This window comes from Lissotriton vulgaris, chromosome 4_1 (assembly GCF_964263255.1).
Source record: "Lissotriton vulgaris chromosome 4_1, aLisVul1.2, whole genome shotgun sequence".
Taxonomy (NCBI): Eukaryota; Metazoa; Chordata; class Amphibia; order Caudata; family Salamandridae; genus Lissotriton; species Lissotriton vulgaris.
Window position 1 is genome coordinate 1,656,996,984 of NC_141691.1, and position 12,186 is coordinate 1,657,009,169.

At 49.4% G+C, this 12,186-nt stretch overlaps 1 protein-coding gene across 1 annotated transcript in view; it reads right to left on the bottom strand.

Annotated features, from left to right (window-relative positions):
* LOC147724364 (uncharacterized) overlaps positions 1 to 12,186 on the bottom strand; it is a 350,577-nt gene that overhangs the window by 289,928 nt on the left and 48,463 nt on the right. The window lies entirely within an intron of this gene.

Consider the following 12,186-nt stretch of genomic DNA (forward strand, 5'->3'; position numbering starts at 1 on the left):
TTGCATACTGGGGGTCCCTGGGGGCCAACTAGCCACCAGTAACCTCCAGTATGCGCCAGGGGGCTGCGTTGCACAGAGGTGTAATGAGGCCCCGCCCCTTTTTACACCTCTCTGCAACGCAACCCCCTGGCGCGTTTACAGAGGGGGAACTAATTCCCCTTGCATATTGGGGGTCCCTGGGGGCCAACTAGCCCACCCGGAACCTCCAGTTTGCACTAGAGAGCTGCATTGCAGAGAGGTCTAATGAGGCCACACCCTTTTTTACAACACTCTGCAAAGCAGCTCCGTGGCACTTACTAAAGGTACCTGGTGAGCTAGTTGGCCCCCAGGGACCCCCAGTATTCAAGGGAAATTACTTGCCCCATTGCAAACGCGCCAGGGGGTGTGTTTGCAGAGTGGTGCAGGGAGGGGGCAGGGCTTGAGGTGAAGGATTGCACCACTCTGCAAACACGCCCCCTGGAGCGTTTGCAGAGGGGGAACTATTTCCCCTTGAATACTGGGGGTCCCTGGGGGGCAACTAGCTCACCAGGAACCTCCAGTATGCGCCAGGGGGCTGCGTTTTAGAGAGGTGTAATGAGGCCCCGCCCCTTTTTACACCTATCTGCAACGCAGCCCCCTGGTGCATTTACAGAGGGGGAACTAATTCTCATTGCATATTGGGGGTCCCTGGGGGCCAACTAGCCCTTCAGGAACCTCCAGTATGCGCCAGGGAGCTGCATTGCAGAGAGGTGTAATGAGGCCACGCCCCTTTTTAACCTCTCTGCAACGCAGCCCCCTGGCGCGTTTACAAAGGGGGAACTAATTCCCCTTGCATATTGGGGGTGCCTGGGGGCCAACTATCCCACCAGGAACCTCCAGTATGCATCAGAGGGCTGCGTTGCAAAGAGGTATAAAAAGGGGCGTGGCCTCTTTACATGTCTCCCGAGCGTATACTGGAGTTCCTGGTGGGCTACTTGGCCCCCAGGGACCCCCAGTATTCAAGGGGAATTAATTCCCCCTCTGCAAACGCACCAGGGGGCGTCTTTGCAGAGTGATGCCTTAATGTTTTTTTTAGTTGGATCGGCAGTGTACGAGTACCCGCGATTTAAAGAATGAGCAGCCCTAGGTGGGTCAGGAACCTCCAGTATGCACCAGGGGGCTGCCTTGCAGAGAGGTGTAAAAAGGGGCGTGGCCTCTTTACACGTCTCTGCAAGGCGGCCCCCTGGCGCGTTTGCAGAGGGGAAACTAATTCCCCTTGAATACTGGGGTCCCTGGGGGCCAACTAGCCCACCAGGAACCTCTGGTATGTGCCAGGGGGCTGCGTTGCAAAGAGGTGTAAAAAGGGGTGTGGCCTCTTTACACGTCTCTGCAAGGCAGCCCCCTGGCGCATACTGGAGGTTGTTGGTGGGCTACTTGGCCCCCAGGGACCGCAGTATTCAAGGGGAATTAGTTCCCCCTCTGCAAACGTGCCAGGGGGCGCGCTTGCAGAGTGGTGCCCTAAGTTTTTTGGGGGGATCGGCAGTGTATGCGTACCCCGCAATTTAAAAAAAAAAACATCTTTTTTTTGGCCTTTGGGGTCCTTGTGGGACCCCCTGAGCAGGCCTAGGGATCAGGGTGTTTCTACCCTGCCCCATTTTCTTCGTTTTCACCTTTGTTTACCTGTTATCTAGTGTCTCGGTTCTACCGAGGGACAAGATGGCCGCCAACACTTCCTGGTTTTGAGTTTTAACAGACAGTTGATAGCCAATCAGCATGAAGCTCGCGCTCGTAATTGAACGGATCTCCGTACGAGTGTAGAACTCTGTCTCTAGATATCGCTATGATTTTACTTTTAATTTTCTCAGAAACTACTGAACGGATTTACACCATTTAACAAAAAGCACAATCTGCGAACTGAACTCTACCTCTCTGCCAAATTTGGTGTAAATCCGTTCAGCCGTTCGGGCTGTAGCCCTGGGTTAAGGTCCCTATGGAAAATTGCATGGGGAAAACATGTTTTGGGACCCCCCTTTTTTCTCAGCTCCCACTTCGCGAATCGCCCCCAAACTTTCTGGGAAGGAGCAGAACCGAGCAGGCCATTTTCTTGGAGAAATTCACGAAGATTCGTCCACCAGCGCCAAAGTTATTCCAAATAGAATGTTGTGGATTTCCTATGGAAACTAGGACCTAACTATAACTACCTACTGGCGACCGCTAGTAGGTAATATATATATATTCACATCAAATGTTGTCACCTTCTGCGACTCATCATATGGTGGAACAGAAACTCCTCAAACGCTGTTCTTGGCAAATTTTCTTTCACCCTTTTTATTACTTCTTTATTTGATATGTTTTTTATTTGATACCGCAAGATTATACAAGCCAAAACTTATATCCCAGGCCCATTTATATATATTAATGTTATAGTTAGGACGTTGTTTTTAATTTTGGCAATAACTTTGGCGCCATTTGACGAATCCTTGTGAAATTTTCAGAATTAGTACGATGCACACTTCAGCTGCTGCCTTGAAAGTATCTGGAGATCCATCAAGTCGGGACCAAGAAAAATGGGAGGATACAAAACATGATTCCCCATGCAAATACCCATAGGGATTTTAGACACGACTACCAAATGACACCAAATTTGGCATAAAGGGCGATGTTGGTTCAGAAAGGGACCTTTTTTAAAATTGATGTTAATCCTTTCAGTAGTTTGTGAGATATTAAAAGAAATCCAAATGTATATAAATAGGGACACAGATCATCTGAGGATCTGGCCGTCCCCATGCTGAAATCTGATTGGATGCCAACACTTCAACCAGGAAGAGTTGGCAGCCTTCTTGGGACTCAGTTTCAGCCGAGTCCCACCTACATTTTTTTTTTAAGAAAATGGGGGCAGGGTAGGAATACCCAGACCCCAAACCTTGGTCTTGGGGTCCTAGAGGGACCCCGCCACGGCAAAAAAGCTCTTTTGAAAAAAAGATTTTGCTGTGGAAACGCGATGAAACTGGCAATATAAAAAAATAAGCGAGGTCTCCTATTCTATATTTGGTTTCTTGAAGTTGACATATTTTGTCAATTCTTGTGTATATTACTCTTTATCAGAAAAGAGGTTCTGCCTGTCAGAAAAGAGGTTCTGCCTGTCGGAAAAGAGGTTCTGCCTGTCGGAAAAGAGGTTCTGCCATCACATACCACCTTCTAGGGCTCAGCAGACTGAAATCAGTTGTAAAGTCCGCAAGTGGTTTTTGAAGTTTTGTTCAGTGGGTTTTGGTCAAAGTTTATTGGTAGATCAAATGAAAGTTTCATCATCAAATACATAAAAGAATCACTTAATAAAATGACATCACGTAAATTCACCATCACAACAGTCACAATATAAAAAGGATATGTGAGTGGGTTTTGGTCCAAGCATGGTTATGCTCACTTTTATAATACAGAAAAGTCTAGGATTTCTGGGAGTAAATTGAAGGAAATTAGGGTTATCTCATTCAGAATGATAGGGTTCTCCCATTCAACTGACTAACAAGCTATGTTGGGCCTGGTCAATTGCTTAGATTCCCATGGATTCCTCCCTTCACCAGTGCGAGTCAAGCATAACAAAGCTGTGGAATTCCATGACTTCCCCGGGCCTTAGGTAGAGGTTTGCCACTGCCTCTGAGCCCATGCTGTGCCTGAGTGGGGCATCAGTATTTCGTCAAGAACCTATCTTGTTGCTATGTACAACTGCCCTACCATTCTCCTGCCACATTGCTCTTGTTAATAGGGCACATCTTCAAAAGCCATTGCTGCACACTAACAGGAAAGTCGCAGGCGAGGTTGGATGCCTTAGCTCGGGTGAATTCATAATAGGGCTATTATACCCCCATCTTACTCCACATTGTTTTTTAACCACGCATAAGGAACATATAATGAAGGAATACCTTGGTTGCTCAAGGTATATTTATCCTTTAAAAACCCTGGCTAGAATTATATCTAAAGTGCTCCATGGAATGTGGTCGATCCCACCATGGTTTTTAGGGACCAGGATGAGACCAGGTGATGAAGAATGCCATTATTGAGTGGGTGAGGGTCTAATAGAAGAAACTACTTGTTTTTCTAAAAGTAGGGTGGTACTCAGAAGACAGTAGCATGTTTTAATGTCTCGGGATGTGGGATACCTGTTAATGTGTGTATACTAAATAGGGAGACCATATCTCCTACCCTTAGAAATGTCTGTCCCACATTTCCCGGATTAGGGTCTGTTGACCACCCACCAGGCCATTTGAGAGTGCCCACAAACACAGTAACCTTCAGTGGTCAATCAAGCCTCATTTCAGCCAGCCTCACTTAAAATTAAACACCGAAAACCTAGTTAACAGAGCAGTAAATTATGAGACTATAAAAAGTGGTTAAAACTTTGTTTTGGCCTGCTGCCATTTTGATGTGGTGCCTGTAATGTAAGCAAAAGTTACAATTACTGTGCCATTGTAAATCACGAAAGGCAAACGTATGCAGTCATGCAGGCCAATATCAGTCAAAAGAAAAACAAATCAAGGTTTTTGATGCTACGAGTGACTCTGCACAGAGGGAGAAAAGGACGGTGTTGGCAGCTGCAAAACCGCTGGTCGGCTGATGCATAAAGGTGGCTAACCAAAGTCAAAGTATCTTGAGCCTGACAAACTCCTCTTTAAACAAGAACTGGCGGCTTATAAGTCGCAGATCAAATGCGCTAAAGCTATGTTCTTAGAGGAGACTTTATTGTCAGCCTCAAATAAAGCCCAGGCCTTGTTTAAAATTGTTAAATATCTGTCACGCCCGGCTGTGTTACAACAGCTATTCCAGCCTCTCAACTACTATGCGACTCGTTGGCTAAGGCCTTCGAGGATAAGATCGCGACTATTTTGAGTAAATTGAGCCCCCCGGCACCCGTGGTTGCATCAAGATGGAGGCCGGGAAAGCCCGGTTGTACAGTTTTTCTCTTCCTTCTTTCGTGAAATTCTGTGCTCTAGTGGATGGAGTATCTTCAGGCTCTCCCCTTGATGCGCTTCCGCACAAATTTTGGAAGCTGTTCAGGGATGAGCTCTTTCCTCCCCTCCACGCAATCTGTTGCCAGTCCCTTGGCTCTGCCCAGGTCCCTGATAGCTGGAAGCTTGCGGTAGTTCCTCCGCTGCTGAAGAAGGAATCGCTGGACCCCTTGTGTCCAGCAAATTGCAGCCCTATCTCATTGCTCCCTTTTCCGATCAAAATCTTGGAAAAACTGGTTACAAAACATCTGTCCAGTTTTTTGGAGACTAATGATTGTCTGGATACGGCGCAGTTTGGTTTTAGACCAGCCCATGGAACTGAATCAGCTTTGGTGACTGTCTTGAATGACCTCCGTTCGCGTGCCGGCCAAGGTCGAGCAGCATTTTTAGTGCTGCTCGACATGTCGGCAGCGTTCGACATGGTCAGCCATGCCATCTTGATCAGGAGATTGGAGGAGGCCGGAGTGTCGGGCCTGGCCCTGGACTGGCTGGTCTCATACCTTGCCAACATACATCAGGTGGTTGCCCTGCCTCCCTTCAAGTCTACCATCAAAAGGGTTGGGCAGGGCGTACCTCAGGGTTCGGCCGTCAGTCCCATTCTTTTTAACCTCTACCTCCGCCCCCTGGTCAAGCTAATTAAATCTTTTGGCATTGCAGTCACCAATTACGCCGATGACACACAACTTATCTTCTCTTTTGAGGGTAAGAATGCAGTGTCACAGGAGACCTTTCATCATTGTATGCTCACTACGGCGGAATGGCTGGGCAACAACTCTTTACAGTTCAACAGCTCTAAAACCGAGGTGCTGCACTGCTCGGCAGACCGTATCCCTCGACCTTTACCACAAGATTTTTGGCCCTCTTCCTTTCAGGGCACGGTAGCGGCGACAGACTCCGTTCGAAACCTGGGAGTGACGATGGAACCCAGTTTACAACTGGATGGTTTCGTAAACAAAACAGTGTCCACCTGTATGGGGCTGCTGCGCACCCTGCGGAAGATCCTTCTCCTGCTCCCGGCCCATGCCAGATCAGAAGTAGTGCGTAGCATCATCTTAAGCAGACTCGATTACTGCAATGCACTGCATCAGGGGGGCACCCGTCACCTTGTTGGGCAAACTGCAGCGGGTGCAGAATTTTGCCGCTAAGTTGGCACTCTCCCGCAGGCGCCTCGACTCTTCTTCAGCAGCACTCAAGGATCTTAATTGGCTGCCTATTTCCCAACGTGTTGAATTTAAAGCTCTGTGTTTGGTTTTTCGGGCTCTTCAAGGTCTGGGACCGATTTCTTTGCAGGAGTTGTTCTGCTGGTACACCCCTACTAGATCTCTTCGCTCCGCCTCAGCCTACCTAGTGGTAGTTCCCAAGATCCGGAGGATACGGATGGGTGGCCGTTCTTTTGGCTACACGGCATCCAGGCTATGGAATGCACTGCCATTGTCTCTTAGAAGCTTGGGAGATCTTTCCTCTTTTAAAAAGGGACTAAAAACTCACCTCTTCCCAAGGATACTGTAGTTGGCTGTTAAAGTAATGTTTGTGTTCAGGCCTTGAAAGATCACAGCGCCAGGATACCCGTTGGGTGACAGTTGCGCTTTACAAATGTGCCATACAATACAATACAATACAATACAATAATGATCACAGCTTTTGTTGTTAATCTCACAAGATTTACAGGTGGATATTTAGGGGTCAGGCTCTTCCGATCTGCAAAAGTAAAAGCTAATGAAGCTACCATGACAGGGTCAGACTCGCATTTGAAACTTCATAAATGAATAAATACCAACTGCAGTGAAAAAATATAAAAGGGGGTTTTTGTTTACAATGCGTGTGGGAGGTGTAGCCTTCTGGGTCGCCACTGGAGATCTGTGGGGAGGGTAATTCAAGTAGGGCTGTCAAGGTGGGCACTAATAGCACTGAAGGCCTAACACAGGCAGAGCAGCTGAAACAGGACACAAACACTTCTTAGATTCACTGTGCCACAAGGTCCTGTGCCCGTGACATCACCTTTCTTTATACTCCCTGGTCCGTGCCCGGCCCAGGGAGTTGTCTGCTACAAATTGTGGTAAAGCCATGTGGCTCACTATATCCCATCTAACCAATGGGCAAATAAAATAATAAACTAAAACAAATAACTAACGTAACAAACTAACATAACAACCTAGTGAAATGTCCGCAGCATCCCTGCTGCCACTCACAGTTTGTTTGTCTTTAGCACACAAAGTCGTTCAGTCGGGTGTTGGGCTGGGGGTTACTCCCTAGCTGGCACCATTGTCCTCCTCAAAGCTGAGGGTTTTCCTCAGGTCCCATTTCCGTTCCCTCGTTCACCCCCACTGTCGGAGTTTCTTGTTCTTCACCCATCTCCAGACCTGATGCTGGCTCAGGTTGCTCTGGAGTTACTAGGTTCTGCGGGCGTCGGCTCAGCTTGTTTTCTCTCATCTCTTCCACCTCCGGCACGGCCACTGGTACGGGAACCTTCTTGAACCATGTTGCATTCCACACTAACTGGTAAGGGCCTCTTCTGGCTGTGATCATTGATCCTTTCACGTGCGTCACTTCCCCCAGCTCTCGTTCAAACGGTGTTCGAAACTTTGATCCCGGATGTCGATCCTTGACAACAACATTAGCTCCCCAACTGATCCACGTGGGCCGGGCTCTTCTCTTCTGGCTTGCCTTGTCATTGGTGCGTTGTCTTGTGGCTTGAGTCCGAACCGGGTCCATTTCAGCGGGCCACCATTCTTCACTGGTGGGAATTACATCCCTCGCGGCTCGCTGCATTATGAGGTCACTAGGTGCACACCGGGTGGTGCAGTGTGGAGTTTGGCGATAGGCTCGCAGACACCGATGTAAACACACTTCAAGTTTTTCGGCCTGGTCCACTCCAATTCTCAGTGTTTTGTTGAGAGTTCTCATGAACCTTTCCACATCCCCATTGGCTTGAGGCCATTGTGGGGTTATTCTGCGGTGTCGGATGTTGTTCAGGATCATGTATTCTTGGAACTCCTGCCCTTGGAATGGAGGACCATTATCAGTTCATATTTCTGCGGGCATTCCGAGAAGTACGAATGTCTTTTCCAGTATTGGTTTGACACTCTCAAATGCGGTCGATGCCACCACCTTCACCACCGGAATTTGGAATGACTGTCCACCATCACCACAGTGTGTCTTCCGTCCGGAAAACTGCCAAAATCCAGACTTATGTTGTTCCACGGTGTCATGCTGTGAGCCTCCGTGATGACCGGCACGGGGGTGCTTCGGCCCCGGTGATCAGACATGCATGGCATCCTCAGACATTTTCTTCCACCATGGGATCCATGGTCGTTCCCTGAATCTCCTCCACCGACAGTGCTCATGGGCAGGCATCTTCCACTACTTGTTTCACATATGATTCAGTGCCTTCGTCGACTTCGCCCCGGGTCCCAGGGCCGATTGCCAGTGGATGTCTTGACAAATAATCAGCTGGGTTGTTAACCCCTGGAAGGTATATCACATCAAACTTGTAGTGTTGGATTTGCACCGCCCATCGATCAATCCGTGGCGGTTCACCCTGAGTGGTGCCCGCGAACAACAGCCCCAATGGCTTATGGTCCGTGACCACAGTGAAGTTATGTTCACACAAGTAAATATCGAAGGGCTGACAGGCCCAACTAATAGCCAACGCTTCACATTCAATATGAGGATACCTGGTCTCTACCGCAGTCAAAGCCCGACTGGCGTATGGAATGGGCACCCATTCATCATCATGATCTTTCTGGAGCAGTACAGCCCCCAGACCCACTGGACTGGTATCTACCACGAGCTCTGTTGCTTGTCCGGGCTTGAAAAACGCTACTGTGGCTCCTTGCAGCAACTCTTTCTTGATGTCATTGAATACTTTTGCTTCCTCGCTGGACCACTACCAACGCACATCCTTCTGCATAAGGTTTCTAAGCGGTTCTGAGAGCGTGGCGAGGTGAGGTATAAATCTGCCACAGTATTTGGCCATTCCCAAGAAGCTTCGAACTTCTGACTGGGTCTGAGGTATTGCCGCCTCTCTTATCGCTTCTACCTTGGCTGGATCCACTTGCAAGATTTTCTCTGAGAATTTATTTCCAAAGAATTCAACTTTATTGTATAACGTCAGTCTTTGCCCAACTATCCTCCTCAATGTAGCTCTGAGTCGAGTGTGGTGGTCTTCCAGTGAATTTGAGAAGATTGGAAAGTTATCACTGACATTTAGTACACCGACCAAAGCTGATAGGGCCTCCCTCACCGCATCTTGGAACACCGCTGCCACTGAGGAGACTCTAAAACTGAGAGGTTTGAATTGTCGGAGCCCCATAAGTGTTGAAAAAGTGGTTATATATCGACTTTTCTCTGCCAACACCAACTGATGACATCCCGAATTCAGGTCCACCTTTGAGAACCATTGTGCTCAGTTGATGTTGGCTACGATTTCGTCTATGGTGGGCGTAATATGTCTTTCTCTTTGGATGGCTTTATTCGGCAGTCTCATGTCCACACAGAGGCGGATCGCTCAGGGCTGCTTGGGCTTTGGCGCGATCGCCAACGGCGACACCCGCGGCGTTGGCCCGGACACTTTCTCAATTACTCTGTCCTTTTCCAACTGCTCCAACTCAGACTCGACCAGGGGACGAAGATGAAACGGCACTCTCCAATGCCGCAGGGCCACAGGCTTGATGGTGTCATCAATGTGGAGTTGAACCTCAATGCTCTTCAGGCACCCCAAACCTCTAAACAGCTTCGGGAATTCAGCCAGGATTACCTCGGCCTGCAACTGATGGATGTGTCTTGCAAACATTACTAGTCCCAGGTCTTCCGCCGAGTGACAGCCCAATAACGAACCAGCCCGATCACAGGTGACGTGGAACCATGTGCGTGCCGACGGGTTACCGTGCCTGACTTCCACCTCTATCTCGCCTTGAAGAGGTATAGGCACGTCCCCTCCATCTTGGCCTTCGTAGTTAGCAAGATCGGTTTGGGTACCAGGGCCTAGTACTGATCTGCGTCGAGGATATTCACAGATGCGCCTTTGTCAATCAAGGCCTTTACACTGTTATCTCCAATCCATATATGAAATATGGGCGGTGGTCTCCTACTGGTGGTGACGCCACGTATATTCGACACCACAAAGACCTTGTTGTCTTCCTCATCCTCCGTGAGGTGCATTTTCTGGCACCGACTGTCCATATGCTCCACCTCTTGCACGGTCTTTACACCCTGCTGATCTTTCGTGCCCCGCTTGCGTCCCGATCCTGTGTGGGCTGTTCCCATGGACACCTTTGCGAAGTGTCCATTTTGGTTACATTTCAGGCACTGCTGGCCCTGTGCTGGACATCCTTTCTGGGAGTGGCTTACCATACCACAATTCCTGAAACCTGGCTTTCCTTGATGATCACTGGCTCCTCCAGGGCTGACCCCACCTTGACTGTACGCCTTCTTCATGGCTTCCAATCGTTCCTCCTTTATGGGTGTTGGGTAGAGCAGTTGTGGGGTAGCGGGACGTCGTGCTAATGCCGATTCCATCTCCCCAGCCCTAGCATCGGCCAATACCTGGGACCTCCCTAGGATGAGGATGTCATCCAGTGATATTCCCGTTTGTCGCAGTATCAATTTGCACAACTGCAATGACTTGCATCCCATGATTAGCTGTGCCCTGGTTTCAAACAGTCGGTCAATCCCCACGCAGGAGCTCGACAATTTTCTCAAACGCGCGAAGAACATGTCTATTGACTCATCCTCCCTCTGCTTTGCCTGGCATAACTTGGAGTGTTCAAATACCGGGCTAACCTACGGGTCAAAATGCCGATCCAGTGCCCTCACTGCCTTATCATAGTCGTTTCTATCCCCCATGGCGGGCAGATCCTGGAAGAGGTCTCCACCCATAGGCAGCATGGTCGAGCGCTTCAGTGCATTGTCAGATTTCCTGTTGGCCATGAAGTAATTTTCTAACTGGCCAATCCATTTCCGCCACCTGGGCACCGCTGTGGCTGTGTCCGCCAACTGGTTGAATGGCGGAAGTGACTTCACCACCATGCGGGAACTGGGTGGTCTCGCTGCTACTCCTTCATTCTGCGCAGCCGTCTAGGCCTGTAGCGTGCTCATGTTGAGAAGACACTGCCCTTTTCCTGCTCTTTGACCTGCACACACGTGCACTCGCCCTAGTGTCTCTCTGCAGTTCTCCTTCCGCCCCTGCTTTCACCTCACCGACACTCTTGGTGCCCCAGAAAGCCTGTTTACACTCTCCAGATCACCGCTGGTCCGTCCGCTCTTGGCGCTGCAGAGGAGGCACTCACACTTCCGCCCAGTATCTTCTCTGGCCCCAGTCAATGGCACCATGCACCTTCCCCCGTCTCCGAAATCAGGCTCTACTCCAGGTGCCGCTCGCGCTTCCTCACTCACACGCAACCTAGCCTGGTACGATGTCGGGCGTCTCTTGCGCATGAGCGTGCCTCGCGGACGGGCCTGCACCACTCTATGCCACCCACACCAGCCGGAACCGTGATGCTAGTCGTCCGCACGCTCACAGGACCTTCCGCCCCCTTGTAATCACCTTACTGTTCAAGGTCGCAGTCATCACCGCACGGCCAGCACACCTCCTCTCGGCTGCGACTCTCGCCCCGCGCTCACTCAACGCCGATCCGCGTTGCGAGGTGCGAGCACGTGGGAAGATCACCACTCCTCGTCGCCAATGTAGCCTTCTGGGTCGTCACTGAAGATTTGTGGGGAGGGTAATTTAAGAAGGGCTGTCAAGGTGGGCACAAATAGCACTGGGGGCCTAACACAGGTGGCGCAGCTTAAACAGGACACAACCACTTCTTAGATTCACTGTGCCGCCAGGTCCAGTGTCCCTGACGTCACCTTTATTTATACTCCCTGGTCCGCGCCTGGCCCAGGGAGGTGTCTGCTACAAATTGTGGTAAGGGCCCAGTGTCTCACTACAAGAGGTAAAGTATTAAATACGTCTGATTACTTTTTGTACTTTTCTGATATAATTTAGTCCCCCAAGCATTGCAATGAGGAATTCACTAGAAGGCAAAATAAACACCAAACATCAAATAGCATGAGATGAGTAAGGTTTTCTCCACTGAACCTCTTCGTATTTTTGGCAAGAGTAGTGTCAAAAGCCACGGCAGACAGCAAGCAGTCAAGTCATACTTCAAACAAATGAAGTCGAGGAATTTGAAAACTGTAAAAAGATAGCAATATTTGAATTTCAAAACATGAAATGTGT